We start from the raw sequence: 14,439 nt of genomic DNA on the forward strand, positions 1-14,439 counted from the left end.
TCCTCATTCTTTGATCGGGAAGGCTAAGGAGTGGTATCTTGATCAACCAACTTCTTTGATGGAAAATTGGGGTGAGCTAGAGAAAGCATTTCAAGAAAGGTTCTTTCCGGAGGATAGGCATCTTGAGGCTAAAACTTCAATTACAACTTTTGCTCAAGGCCAAAGTGAGACTCTTTGTGAAGCTTGGGAGCGCTATAAATCATTGCTAAGGAATTGTCCAAAGCATGGTTTTGATAGCCAAATGCAACTATATCTTTTTCGTCAAGGGCTACAAGACATGTCCAAGACGATGCTAGATGCAAGTGCTGGAGGTTCTATTGCTTTGAAAAACCCAGCTGAAGCTGTCAAAATCATTAATCAAATGGCTCTCAACACAAGAAAATCCTCTCACAACCGGAACCCTAATCAAAGGAAAGTCGGTATTCTGGAACTAGAAGCAAATGATGCGGTCTTAGCTCAAAATAAGCTCCTCACTCAACAAATAGAAGCTATGCAAAAGGAGATGAGAGCTATGCCTAAACAAATTCTTGAATCTCTCAAGCAAGAAGGAGGAACCGCTCAAGTCAATACTTGTGGACTTTGTACGGGGGATCATCCAACCGGCTATTGTCCCGAACCCGGTTCTTTTGAAGAGGAAGAGGTCAACTATGTGGGAAACCAACAAAGGCCTAACCAACCACAACAAGCCGGAACCTCACAACAAAATCCGGGTACTTCCAACTTCCAAGGAAGGTATCCGGCCAACCAAAACCAACAAAGACCTTGGAGAACACCGTACAACAATAACTACCAATATCCTCAATCAAATTTCTACCAACAACCTTTCCCCCAATTCCAACAACCCTTCAATAATCAATACCAATTTCCACCACCAAATAACCCCCAACAACCTAACAATTCCCAAAGCACCGAGGAGGTCTTGAAACAATTCATGCAAGTGTCCATGGCTAACCAGAAAAACACCGACGCGTCGATCAAAGGCCTTGAGACACAAGTTGGTCAGTTAGCACAACAAATGGCTCAAGGTCCTTCGCAATTGGGAGCTTTCACCGCTAACACTCAACCAAATCCTAAGGAGCACCACAAGGCATAGCAGTCAAAAGCTATAGCTACAAGGAGTGGGAGAGTAGTAGGTAAAGGGGTAGGTGATGATATTGTTGTTGAAGAGAAGGAAGATGAAAAAGTTAACAAGGAGGGCATAGAGAAGTTCGAGGAGGATAGTGTAGAGATAGAGGAGGAAGTGTATATAAAGAATAAAGAAGCATTAGTTGAAAAAGAAAAAAATCAAAAAAGAGATCTTGAGGTACAAGTGGAGATGGAGAGGAAGAATAAAGATGTGGGGAAAGATAAAGGGAAGAAACAAGTGGTTGAGAAGCAAGTGGTGGCTCAACACTTACCATACCCACATGCTCCATCGAAGAAAGACAAAGAGCGGCAATACGCAAGGTTTCTTGAACTCTTCAAGAAGTTGCAAATTGATATACCATTCTCAGAAGCCTTGGAGCAAATTCCGGTCTATGCAAAGTTCATGAAAGATATCCTTTCAAAGAAAAGAAGAATCAATGATGAAGAGTCGATGCCAATTGTAGTGCTATTATTCAAAGAACAATGCCAAAGAAAGAGCAAGATCCGGGAAGAGTCACTCTACCGGTAGCTATTGGCACAACACATGTAGGTAAAGCACTACTTGATCTTGGATCAAGCATCAATCTCATGCCTTTGTCCGTTGCCAAAAGAGTTGGTGACCTTTGTATAAAGCGGACTAGGATGATGTTGCAATTGGCCGACAAATCCTTTGCAAAACCATTAGGTATGGCCGAAGATGTTCTTGTAAAAGTGGACAAATTTATTTTTCCGGCTGATTTTGTGGTTATGGATGTCGAAGAAGATGAGGATGTGCCTATCTTAATGGGAAGGAATTTCATGCAAACGGCTCGGATGATGATTGATCTTGATGATAATATCATGAAGGTCAAGGTAAATGATGAAGAGGTTACCTTCAACATCCGAGAGGCTTTGAAGTACTCGAAAGACAAGGGTGCGTGTTTCAAAATGGATGCAACCGAAGAAGTCATCTTGACTACTCGGAAGCAAATGCACAATAGAACACCCCTTGAGAGTGCTTTGGTGGACGCACTCAATGCTATTGATGAAGACGAAGCAAGTGCCATTGAAGAGTGTTTGAAGGAGCTAGATTCCTTGAAGGAGGTTCTTCCTAATCAAGCCATACTTGAAGATTTGAAAGAAGAATCCAAGGAAGAAGCCAAAGTTGATGACACCAAGGTAGAATTAAATGTTTTGCCATCTAATTTGAAATATGTTTTTCTTGAGAAAGATGGTACAAAACCGGTGATCATTAGTAGCTCCTTGTCCATCGATGAAGAAACAAAGTTGGTAGAGGTTCTCAAGGCCAACAAAGAAGCAATAGGGTGGAAGTTATCCGACTTGAAAGGGATAAGTCCATCTTATTGTATGCACAAGATTATGATGGAAGAAAACTTCAAGCCGGTAGCACAACCGCAACGCCGCTTAAATCCAAATATGAAAGAGGTGGTGCGAAAGGAAGTAGTGAAGTTGCTTGAAGCCGGCATGATCTATCCTATCTCGGATAGTGCTTGGGTAAGCCCGGTTCAAGTAGTTCCCAAGAAAGGAGGAATGACGGTGATCACTAATGATAAAGATGAGTTGATCCCAACTAGAACCGTCACCGGATGGAGGATGTGTATAGATTATAGAAGACTCAATCAAGCAACAAGGAAGGATCACTTTCCCTTGCCCTTCATGGATCAAATGCTTGAAAGACTCTCCGGTCAATCCTTTTATTGCTTCCTAGATGGTTACTCCGGTTACAATCAAATCGCCATGAACCCAGATGATCACGAGAAGACGGCTTTCACTTGCCCCTTTGGTATTTTTGCTTATCGAAGAATGCCATTTGGCTTGTGTAATGCACCCGCAACTTTTCAACGGTGTGTTCAAGCAATCTTCTCCAAACTTATTGGAAAATGCATGGAGGTGTTCATGGATGATTTCTCAGTTTTCGGTTCGTCATTTGATACGTGTTTGAATAGCTTGGATACCGTGCTGAAGCGGTGTATTGAAACTAGCTTGGTGCTCAATTGGGAGAAATGTCACTTCATGGTTACCGAGGGTATTGTCCTTGGTCATAAGATTTCTGCTAAGGGTATTGAGGTAGACCAAGCAAAGGTCGATGTCATAGGAAAGCTTCCTCCACCGGTAAATGTCAAAGGTGTTCGGAGTTTTCTTGGTCATGCCGGGTTTTACCGGAGATTCATCAAAGACTTCTCAAAGATTGCAAAGCCTATGAGCAACTTGCTCAATAAAGATAAGTCTTTTGTTTTTGATAATGAATGTCTTGATGCATTTGAATCTTTAAAAGAAAAGTTGACCACCGCACCAATAATCATTGCTCCTAATTGGGATTTAAATTTTGAATTAATGTGTGATGCAAGTGATTATGTTGTTGGTGCGGTCTTGGGTCAACGTAAGGATAAAATTTTTCATGCTATTCACTATGCAAGTAAGGTTTTGAATGAGGCACAAATCAATTATGCCACAACTGAAAAAGAGTTACTTGCAATAGTTTATGCAATGGAGAAATTTCGTTCTTACTTTGTAGGTTCCAAAATTGTTGTTTACACTGACCATGCAGCTATCAAGTATCTCCTTACTAAGTCCGACTCAAAGCCAAGGCTCATCCGTTGGATGTTGTTGCTTCAAGAGTTTGACTTAGAGATCAAGGATAAGAAAGGCACAGAGAATCTTGTAGCTGATCACCTTTCAAGGTTGACAAACAATGAGGTAACCAAGAATGAACCGGAGGTTCGTGAAGAATTTCCAGATGAACGGTTGCTAGCAATCAATGTGAGACCGTGGTTTGCCGACATGGTGAACTACAAAGCAATCGGGTTCATTCCGGAAGATTTTGAATGGCAACAACGCAAGAAGTTCCTTCATGATGCTAACCACTTTGTGTGGGATGAGCCTTATTTGTTCAAAATTGGAGCAGACAATCTCTTGCGTAGGTGTGGGGATGATGAAGAGGCAAAGAAGATCCTATGGCAATGTCATAATTCGCCCTATGGAGGTCACTTCAACGGGGAGAGAACAGCCGCAAAGGTACTTCAATCCGGGTTCTATTGGCCAACTCTTTTCAAAGATGCCAATTTACATTGCAAGTATTGTGATGAATGCCAAAGAACCGGATCAATGTCAAAAAGAAATGAGATGCCTCTACAACTCATCCTTGAAGTGGAAGTGTTTGATTGTTGGGGTATAGATTTTGTTGGCCCTTTTCCTTCATCATATTCAAATGAGTACATCTTGGTAGCTGTTGATTATGTTTCAAAGTGGGTGGAAGCCGTAGCTTCGCCTAAAGCCGATAGCAAGACGGTAGTGAAGTTCCGAAAAAAGAATATTTTCACCCGGTTTGGTACACCAAGAGTTCTCATTAGTGATGGAGGGTCACACTTTTGCAACACACAACTTGCCAAGGCCCTTGATCATTATGGAGTCAAGCACAAAGTAGCATCACCGTATCATCCGCAAACGAATGGACAAGCCGAAGTTTCTAACCGGGAGGTCAAACGCATACTTGAGAAGACGGTCTCTACATCTCGGAAGGATTGGTCGGCTAAACTTGATGAAGCTTTGTGGGCATATAGGACTGCATACAAGTCTCCTATAGGCCTCACTCCTTTCCAAATGGTTTATGGCAAATCTTGTCACTTACCGGTCGAGCTCGAACATAAAGCATTTTGGGCATTGAAGTTCCTCAACTTTGATCAAGAGAAAGCCGGTGAAAGAAGAAAAGTTCAAATGCATGAGCTTGAAGAATTGAGAAATCAAGCTTATGAATCTTCAAAGCTCTACAAAGAAAGGACCAAGAAGTATCATGACAAGAGGATCATTCTGAGACAATTCATGCCGGGGCAAATGGTATTACTTTTTAATTCATGACTGAGATTGTTTCCGGGCAAATTGAAGTCTAAGTGGTCCGGACCTTTCATGGTTAAAGAGGTCAAACCGTATGGAGCTGTTGAACTTGAGGACCCAGTCACCAAAGCCAACTGGACTGTTAATGGGCAAAGGCTTAAGCCCTACTTCGGTGGTGAAATTGATCGGTGTTTGACGACGATTTCACTAATCGAGCCATGATTTCTTCAAAATGCGTCAAGCTAAGGACGTAAAACAAGCTCTTGCTGGGAGGCACACCCAGTTTTGTAAGTATTTTTATGTTTATTGCATATAGTAGTAGTACATATACATTTACAATCAGAAATGAAAGACTTTGAAAAACTGATCCTGAAGCCTCACGCCAATAGCGAAATTTGCGCTATTAGCGTGAGAGCTCCAGAGAGCCACGCTATTAGCGTGAGTTTGGCGTGAGGGAAAAATTTTTGTGGGCCCAAGGGGAGTAACTCCCCTTAACTGCCCACAACCCACTCCCCTTATTCCTTTTACGGTTTCATTCTTCCCTTTTTCACTCTCACACACAAAAACTTCTCTCACTCACACACTAACCCTAAAAATCAAAACCCTTTTCTTTTGGGTTAATTGGTTCCAAGCATTCATCTTTGCATCATTCATTCTATTGCTTGCATTCAATCACTGCACTAACAGGTTTGATTCTCTTTCCTTTCCTTGTCTTGAATTGAAAAATACATGTTTTGACATGATTAGCAATGGTTAGGGTTAGGGTTAGAATTTTGATTTGTGAATAGAGATTGTTCTTCATTGATAATAGTTGGAAAAGGAACAATAATCATAACCCACATGCAACAAACATTCATCTTTTGATTTTGACCCATTTTGTAAATTTGAAAAATAAGGGTTTTGAATGATTTGTGTACCAATGTTGTGATTCTGATTCCTTTTCATGATTCTATTGTGTTTTAGAGACATAGGATGAAACCTAGGGTTGAAATTTGCTGGTTGGTGTTGTGAAATTGCAGGAACAAAGATTTTGAAAATTTGAAAATTGCAGGTACGAAGAACTACGCTAATAGCGAAATATACGCTAATAGCGAAAGTTTCCCAGAAAAATTTCGCTATTAGCGTGGCAAAATTTTTGATGTTTTTAAATAACCAATTCTGCTTTGTGCTAATATTTTCTATGCAATATGTTGGTGTTTCCTGGTTTTGTTGCAGATGGCACCGAAAAATGTTGAAAAAACTACCGGGACCAAACGTCCAAGAGGCAAAGGTGCCTCTACCTCTGCTGCACCTGCAATCCCAAACCGTTTCCCCACCCCTGCCCACTCTGCCAGGTTTAAGAAGATGGCACAGTACAAAACCTGGCACGAGAAAACCTTTGACATTCACCCTAGTGGTGAGCATGCTGATATGCTCCACATTTTCACTGGTCGCAAATGGACCAAACTCCTTGTGCCCGCAACTGAGATTAACACCGACCTAATTAGGGAGTTCTATTGTAATGCTGTCCCTGATGCCTCACCCGCTACCTTTGCTGAGACTTTCTCTTGGACTTCTTATGTCCGAGGAAAGCAAATCCCATTTGATAGGGATGCAATCAATGATTTCCTTGAAAATGCCTTAAACCTTGAACCATCTGAGGACCCCACAATGCCCACCTTGTGTACCTATGCTAAGAGAAACGCTCAAGGCAATTGGAAATTTCAGCAAATTGAGCGTGATATCATGAACAAGGGTAGGTGCTTTGTAAAGAATGACAAGGGAGAGATTAGGCATGCACTTACCAAGGAGATGACCGCTACTGCCCGCTTAGTTTTCCAATTCCTTGTCCACAATGCCCTTCCTAGAGCCCATACATCCGATGCCCCAAAAGCCGTTCTACCACTCATCTGGTGCATATTGAAAGAAGTGTCTGTTGATATTGCTCGCATCATAGCCAATGAGATGAAGGCTGTGGCTTTGAAAGTTGCCACGGGTTCTAAGAAGGTGGCATTGTTCTACCCGGGTTTGATTATGGGATTGCTTAAGGCTTATGGAGTGCCCATTTCTGGACCCTATGATGAAGATATTGAAGGGGCCATTACTGACACTCATATTCGCACCTGGGAGAAATCAGAGCAGAGGGCAGCCCAATACCATTTCTCTGATGATGAAGGTGGCCCATCTGAGGGTGCTGGTTCTTTTGACTTTTCAGGTTTGCAGACCTTTATGCTGGAGCAGCAGATGCATAACCAATACGTGAGGGACCAGAACAGCTTCTTAATGGATCAGAATGAGGCAATTTGGAGGAGCAACATGGGCATACACCAGGACCTTTACAATGCTCACATGCATCCGGGAAATGCTGAGTACCCGGTTATGACTCCTGAGCAGTACCAGGCTTATGTTCATTGGCCTGAGGGCAGGCCAAATCCTTATGTGGGGGTGGCTGATGCTGTTGATGATGAGGCGACACCTGATGATGCTGGAGTTGTGGGTGATGATGATGTGTACCAGGATCTTGATATGGATGATGCTGGAGAGGATGATCAGTGATCTGGGTTTTTAGTGATGTTTTTCTTTCTGCTTTCTAACTCTATGTTTTTATTTCATGTTGGAACAGTTGTTTAATTGGTTGTATTTTGTACTCTTCAAGCACTGTGGTTTTAGTGCTTGATTTGTTACTTTGTTACTTTATATTTAGTTTAATAACTTAGCTTTTTGGTTTAATAACTTATGCTTTGGATGAAATTTTTTGTTTACATCTTGCTTGTGTCTCTCAAAAGAAAATTGCTCATGAACAATAAATTTTAAAGTGCTCCATGGAGCCATGTTTGAGCAAAAGCAGGTGAGTGATAATGATATTACTGGTGAGAAAGCGTAAGGCCAAGGTATTGGTTTCCTGTTATTCTAGGTTTTTAATAAGAATTTGAAACTTGTACTTTGCACAAAATATATATCATGTAAGTCTTTTCATAAACATAAATATCTTTGAACCACTTAGTACTTAACCTAAATGTGAGGTAGCTTCAATCTGTTGTATATATGCTGGAGACCGATAATCATCGTCTAACTTGTTTTAGTTATGTTAAATCTGATAATTATTTTGAATTGTGTGAAAGCATGGAAAGGATCAAGGCACTTTTTGAATTGAGAATAACCTACTTGACCACATAAAGCCTACCTGTGAGAAGAGCGAGTATCCGATACCCCAATCTGAGCCAAATGAATCAAGTCCTCAAACATGAACTGTCAATATTCATAAGCACAATGCTTGTTGAATTTGCCTGAAATTTTTCAAAAATCCAGTTCATGGTTGAATCTTATAGGACTTTGATAATTTTACTTTGTTGAACCCTTAACCTTTTTGTACTTTGTCCCTTGCCTTAGGATAGGGGAACATTCAATTAGAGTTTTGTTGTATTCAAGTTGGGGAGGAAAAGGAGGCATTATATGTTAAGTTATGGTGAAGTTGTAAAATAACCTGACAACATTGAATCAAAGAAAAAAAAATTGTACATTTGAAAAAGAAAAGAAAAAGAAAGAGAAAAATCAAAAATAGAATAAGTTGTCAAGGTTATAAGTTTGATTGTTAATCACCAAAGGTTTTAATTCTTGGTAGGGAAGTATATGGATTTCAAGTTGTGATACAAAAAAATGTTCCTCTTTGATAGGCTTTCTGATCAATTGCCCCACATATGACATTTCTTTTGTAGCCCGGCCAAGTTATAACCCTTGCAAGACCTTTTGATCCATGCTTTTATGCTTTTTGAGACGATATTTGGATGGACACCTAACTTAAATAGGATGTTAGCATGATTGTTGGATGTGTGTTCATTACCTCATTCATTGTTATCATTATATTGCATTTACTTTCAAAGAAGTGTGTTAGGTGTGGTTCATAGATAGATATGTTTATGTTTTGAAGTTTATGATGTATAGTTTGTGCTTAGGACATTTTTCGCATTCTTAGTTTGAACCTAGAGTAGCGGAGGACCTCATGCTTATCCACGCGATCATATTTGAATCACCATTTGTTTATTTTTGTTTTGAATTGTTTGACACCATGTTGAAAACCTTGTCCAAAGCCTTGTTAGTTTCCTTTTCAATTGATTTGTTTGAGGACAGACAAAAAGCCAAGTTGGGGAGAGTTTGATAAGTGTTTAAAAGTGATATATTTCATATAGGAGTTTAGGCATTTTAGTGACTTGTTTTGCAAGATTCTCTATGGAAAACTCCAATTATTGTGTAAATATGTCATTTATGCTTTTGAGCCTTATTCTACCCTTTTTGTGCAGGAAAATACAAGCAAGGAGCAAGAAACGTCAAAGTTCAATGTCCTACGCTATTAGCGTGTCCTACGCTATTAGCGTGAGAAGAAATGGCCAAGGTCAGAGAGATACGCCATTAGCGTACCTGGGGCGTAGGTTTTGGAGAACTCTTGAAGAGTACGCTAATAGCGTATTCTGAGCTATTAGCGTACAAGCTCCAGAGAGCTACGCTATTGGCGCACCTGGAGCGTAGCTAGTCAAGAAGAACTACGCTATTGGCGTAAACTACGCTATTAGCGTAAATATTCCAGAGAGATACGCTATTGGCGTGGCTGGAGCGTAGCAGCAGGGCAAGGCCAACGTGGCACTCTCCTATTGGCCAGATTATAGGCCGCCTTACCACGCTATTAGCGTGAGTTGCGCTATTAGCGCAGGTGTAAAAATGCAGGCCCATTTAAATAGCATTCTTCCCTCTCTCTACATATTATTGACTATTCCATTGAAACATTTTATACATTTCTAGAGAGAGGTTAGAGCTATTTCATAGAGAGAAACACAAAGCAAGTGATTAAGGAGTAGATTCAACCCTAGATTCATTGAGACATCAAGGATCTTGGCATGGAATCTTCATCTTTCCTTCCTTCCTTGCATTAGTTTACATGTCTATATGTAACTATCACCTTCTATGTAGTATTGAGGTAACAATCAAGCTATTATGTAATCTTTTGATCTTTTAATATATAAGGTTCTAGCTTAATGATTCAATATTGTTGTTATTCTTGCTTTTAATGCTTTCAAAGAGATTCAAGATGATTTGGACACAAACCCTTGAATCTAGAACTAGAATAACAATCTATCTTATGTTATATCACTCTTGACAAGTTTGTAAACCTTTGATAATTACTTTTAATCAAGCTTTTAATGCTTTCGGATATTTAATCAGGCTGGACACGGTCGATTAAGTCATCCGATCGACTTTGTTATCGTTTAAGGAATTTGGACACGAATGTTTAAACGCTAACTTGGAAATAACGATGTCGCTTTGGACACGAAGGATATTGTAGAAATGATTGTAATAATATTGGTTATAAAGCTAGAGTCTGTTAATCGATCGAGAGATTGCTGCTGTTATGCTTGCTCGTTATCTTATACCGCAAGCGAAATAGTTCGATCCCCTCTCGTTTTTACTTTAGTGTAAAATATGGATATAGTGTTACAAACAAACAAATTATATCCAAACCCTTAATGTGAACGATTGTGTAAATGCTTATGATTAAACGTAACTCCCTGTGGAAACGATCCTATATATACTCACGTGTACATAGTTATATGACGTGTAGGAAAAATCTTACATCAATAAAACATTTGCTAAATTCATGTTTTGAACCTACTTTGAGGTGAAAACTATATTTTAAAACGCATATGGTCATAGTGTGTTTTTCAACTATTTTTATGCACTTTTCCACTTCTGAATTGATTGAAATGTTATAAAGGACATCTTGAATCAATTTAGAGCAAACATAAAGGTTTGGGGCACTTTTGAATCGATTCAAATCATGTAGAAGGCCTTTTGAATCGATTCAATCTTCACCAAGATGATTTGAATCGATTCAATCTTCATCCTGAATTAAATCATTCTTCAAAAGAACCGAGGATGTATTTTAGTCCCTGAGTCGATTCACACTTACTCTGAATCGATTTAGATAGTGTTTTTTTCACTAAAAATCAGTTTTCTTTTGTTCTTAAACCCTCCACCTATATATAACTTACACTTGTTATTTCGAATCACTGAAATTATTCATTATTGTTCTAAATTTAATCTTTTTAAACTTCTAAATATAAAATAAAATAATAATAAAAAATAAAAACACCTTGAATATGCCTTTAGGTTTTCTGAGGTTGGAGGAGATTATTGGTTGAAAATTGCTCTTCTCCCAATTGATTTTGCTCATTTTCAACTGAACTTTTCAAAATACCCTAGTGTGAGTTAACTCACGTAAGTGTATAACTTACGTGACTTAAGTCAAGTTAAACTATACACCTAAGTGACTTAAGTCGCGTTGAATCGCGTTTCGAACACCAACGTGAGTTTACTCACTTTGATAACAAACATATGAATTGAACAAACTATGATGATGCATGATGCCACTAATAACTAAGAAGTAATCAAAATGAATATACAGGTATAGATTTACTGATCCACGGTATAAGGTAATAGTTTTGCAGCAGTTGTAGATGCATAATGCTTTCCTGGACCTTTCACCATTTTCTACATTGCACTACATGTTTTGTAAAGAGAAAAATAAAAAATTAGTGAGAAATGAAATGGGTATCAACTATCAAGTACTCGTAATGGTAATGGATATAGATATCAAACAAATTAATAGCATATTACATGGAAGGAAAAGGCAGAGTTTTTTAAGAACAACATCATAGACATAATTCTTAGAACATGAGAACAACATCATGTATGAGGCCAATAATTCTAAACCAACGTGAGTTAACTTACATTGGTGTTTGGAATATGATTCGACGTGAATTAAGTCACGTGGGGCAGTTTGGAAAGTTAAGGTGGGAGTGAGTAATTTTTGTTGTGAGAAGAACAATTTTGTTATTGGTTGGTCTTTTGTGCAGGTGAAGCTCCCATTGGTGTTTGAATTAATGAATTGGACCTTTAAGTCTCTACCAATGAAAAATCTTCCATGCAGCCTCCTCAATTAGACCTCCTACCCTCCATAAAACATATGAAATCGTGATTTTACCCTTAACAATTTTCAAATATTTATATTTATTTGATTACATTTAAGAAACTCAAATTATAAATTTTATAATCTGAGTTTCTTAAATGTAATCAATATTATCGTTGTGAGGTTTAGATGAGTGTTATAGATTGGGATCCATTTAAGAGTTTTAGCTGAGTGTTATTGATATTTGAAAAAATATAGTTGAATTGTTTAAATAATTGAAAAATATGAAATAATATAAAATAGTATGAGGTTTATTTATAGGGTTGTGTTAACCGGTGCCCCCGGGGTACTGGTTAGCTTCTACATTTGCTTCCTTAACCAGTGCCCCGAGGGCACCGGTTAACATTTTCTTTATTTATACCATCAAACTAGATGACATAGATGTGAACACTCTAAGGACTTAAGTAGGTGGAATGCAACGAATGTTCAAAATATTCATTTTTTTTAAAATTTGTTAAATAATTGATGTATCTATATAATTAATCATATAAATTAATTATTTTATAAATTTGAAAAGAAAAAAAAAAGTTTGATTAAGATAATGAGCAGACTAGAGAGAGTATTGATTGAATGAATGATATTGGATATTTTTGTGATGTTTTTGGAGTGGACCACTTATTACACTTATTAAGTTTTAGTGCATTGTATACACGTGCACATTTAGATACACACGTGGCGAAGGTAGTAAGGAGTTGAATTAAGTGAAAAAGTAAGTAGTACATGCAATGCAATGCAACAGTTTGAGTTTGAGATTGAGATGAATCAAACGGCTTCTAGGGTTTTACATTGACCAAGCCTGTTCTGTTCTTACTTTACTCTTTCTTGTTCGAAACTAACTAAAAGGAAGAGGACTACACTCAAAGTGTCATCGTCAGGTCGAATCCCTTCTAGGTGGGAGACCATTGATTCTCAAAATCCGGATAGTCAACCTTCACAACCAAAGAGGTCACTTCCAAAGAGGAAAGATGCACACCTTGGCACTTACTCCCGCTCACAAGTTTCATCCTCTACTTCAAAACCGTTTTGGAGTATCCCATACATTTCACAAATTCCAAATATCATGAGGCCTTTTGTTGATCAAATTGTGAATGTTAAAGGGGATGGTCATTGTGAATTCCGGGTGATAGCTAGGCACTTGGGGAAGCATGAGGAAGATCATGTTTTGGTTCGGTATGCACTTATTAATGAGTTGAAAAATCACAAGAGTGACTACATGCCGATATATGACACGAAGGAGCGTTATAACAAAATCTTGAATGGTTTATACCCTCCAAAATGTACAATTGGTGTTGCGGCCGGTAGATAAGTGGATGACCACTCCGGATATGGGTCACATTATTGCTTCTTGCTACAAAAGAGCCGTTGTTGTATTGACTTTGCCCGAAACGGGTGGTGTATGTGAGACATATTTTCCAATCCGAAGTGCTCCTCCACTTAATCCACATTCCAACATCATGTGTCTTTGCTTAATTCCCGACCACTATCTTCATGTGATTTTGAAGTGAGGTTGTTTGTTACCACCAAGTTGTAAGGAGTGGATGAACAACAAGATTGGTGAGGCAGAGAATTGGCATTTTGCGTTTTTGGATAGATAAAACGCTTTCAATGAACTCATGTCTAAGGAGCCGAAGCCGCCAAAGAAACCAACAAATGAGCACAATCCAATTGTTTGTGATGATGCTCCCACCCCGCAAAAAAAGGAACAAGAATTTGAATGGATGGAAGACACGGAAGAAGACGACAATTTAGGAATGTCACTAGACCTCTTAGATAGGTTATTATAGGTTAGGACAGTTATAGGTCGGTCGGTGTTCGTCCTATTTTTTTGTGGTATTACACCCCGACGTATTTTTTGGTGGCCGGTTATGTAATTTGGATATTTGTGGCCAATATGTAACTAATATTATATATATTAAATGAAATGAATTTTTTTTTTGTGGTCGGTTATGTCACACCAATTATTGCTTGCATTACTTTGTCTCTAATTATTCAACTATTTATTTTATCTCATTTATCTCATATTTGTTTTTCATTATATTTTTGTGAAGTGAAACATGTCTGAAGATGCACAAGATCCGATTAAACTTGAAGTTCGTTATATAGATGTGAAAAAGAGGGCTTGGTTCACTGTAAACCCCACCGACAAGTTGGACGAGTTGAAGGCAAAACTTGACGACTTCTTTATCCATATTGGTTCAAATCATAGAACACGTGATGTGATAGTAAATGTGTCAGGCCTAGACTTGGGGGAGGATAAGGAAGAGGACTTCTGAAAGACCGTGTATTATCCACAACTTCTCAAAGATGATAGCGACGTTGATTTCATGTTTAGGGTAATGGTTGAGAATAATACTTTGTATCTTTTTGTCCGATCCGTTGAAGTGTAATCATTATTTAAGTGTAATAGTGTAATGTTTGACCGTTTATATGAGATTATGCAATTTTATAAATTTATGGACAAATTTGTGTAATTTGGATCCTTTACG

Source organism: Medicago sativa, chromosome 4 (genome assembly GCF_051527215.1).
Source record: "Medicago sativa cultivar Bolivia chromosome 4, Bolivia_mono, whole genome shotgun sequence".
NCBI classification, from domain to species: Eukaryota; Viridiplantae; Streptophyta; class Magnoliopsida; order Fabales; family Fabaceae; genus Medicago; species Medicago sativa.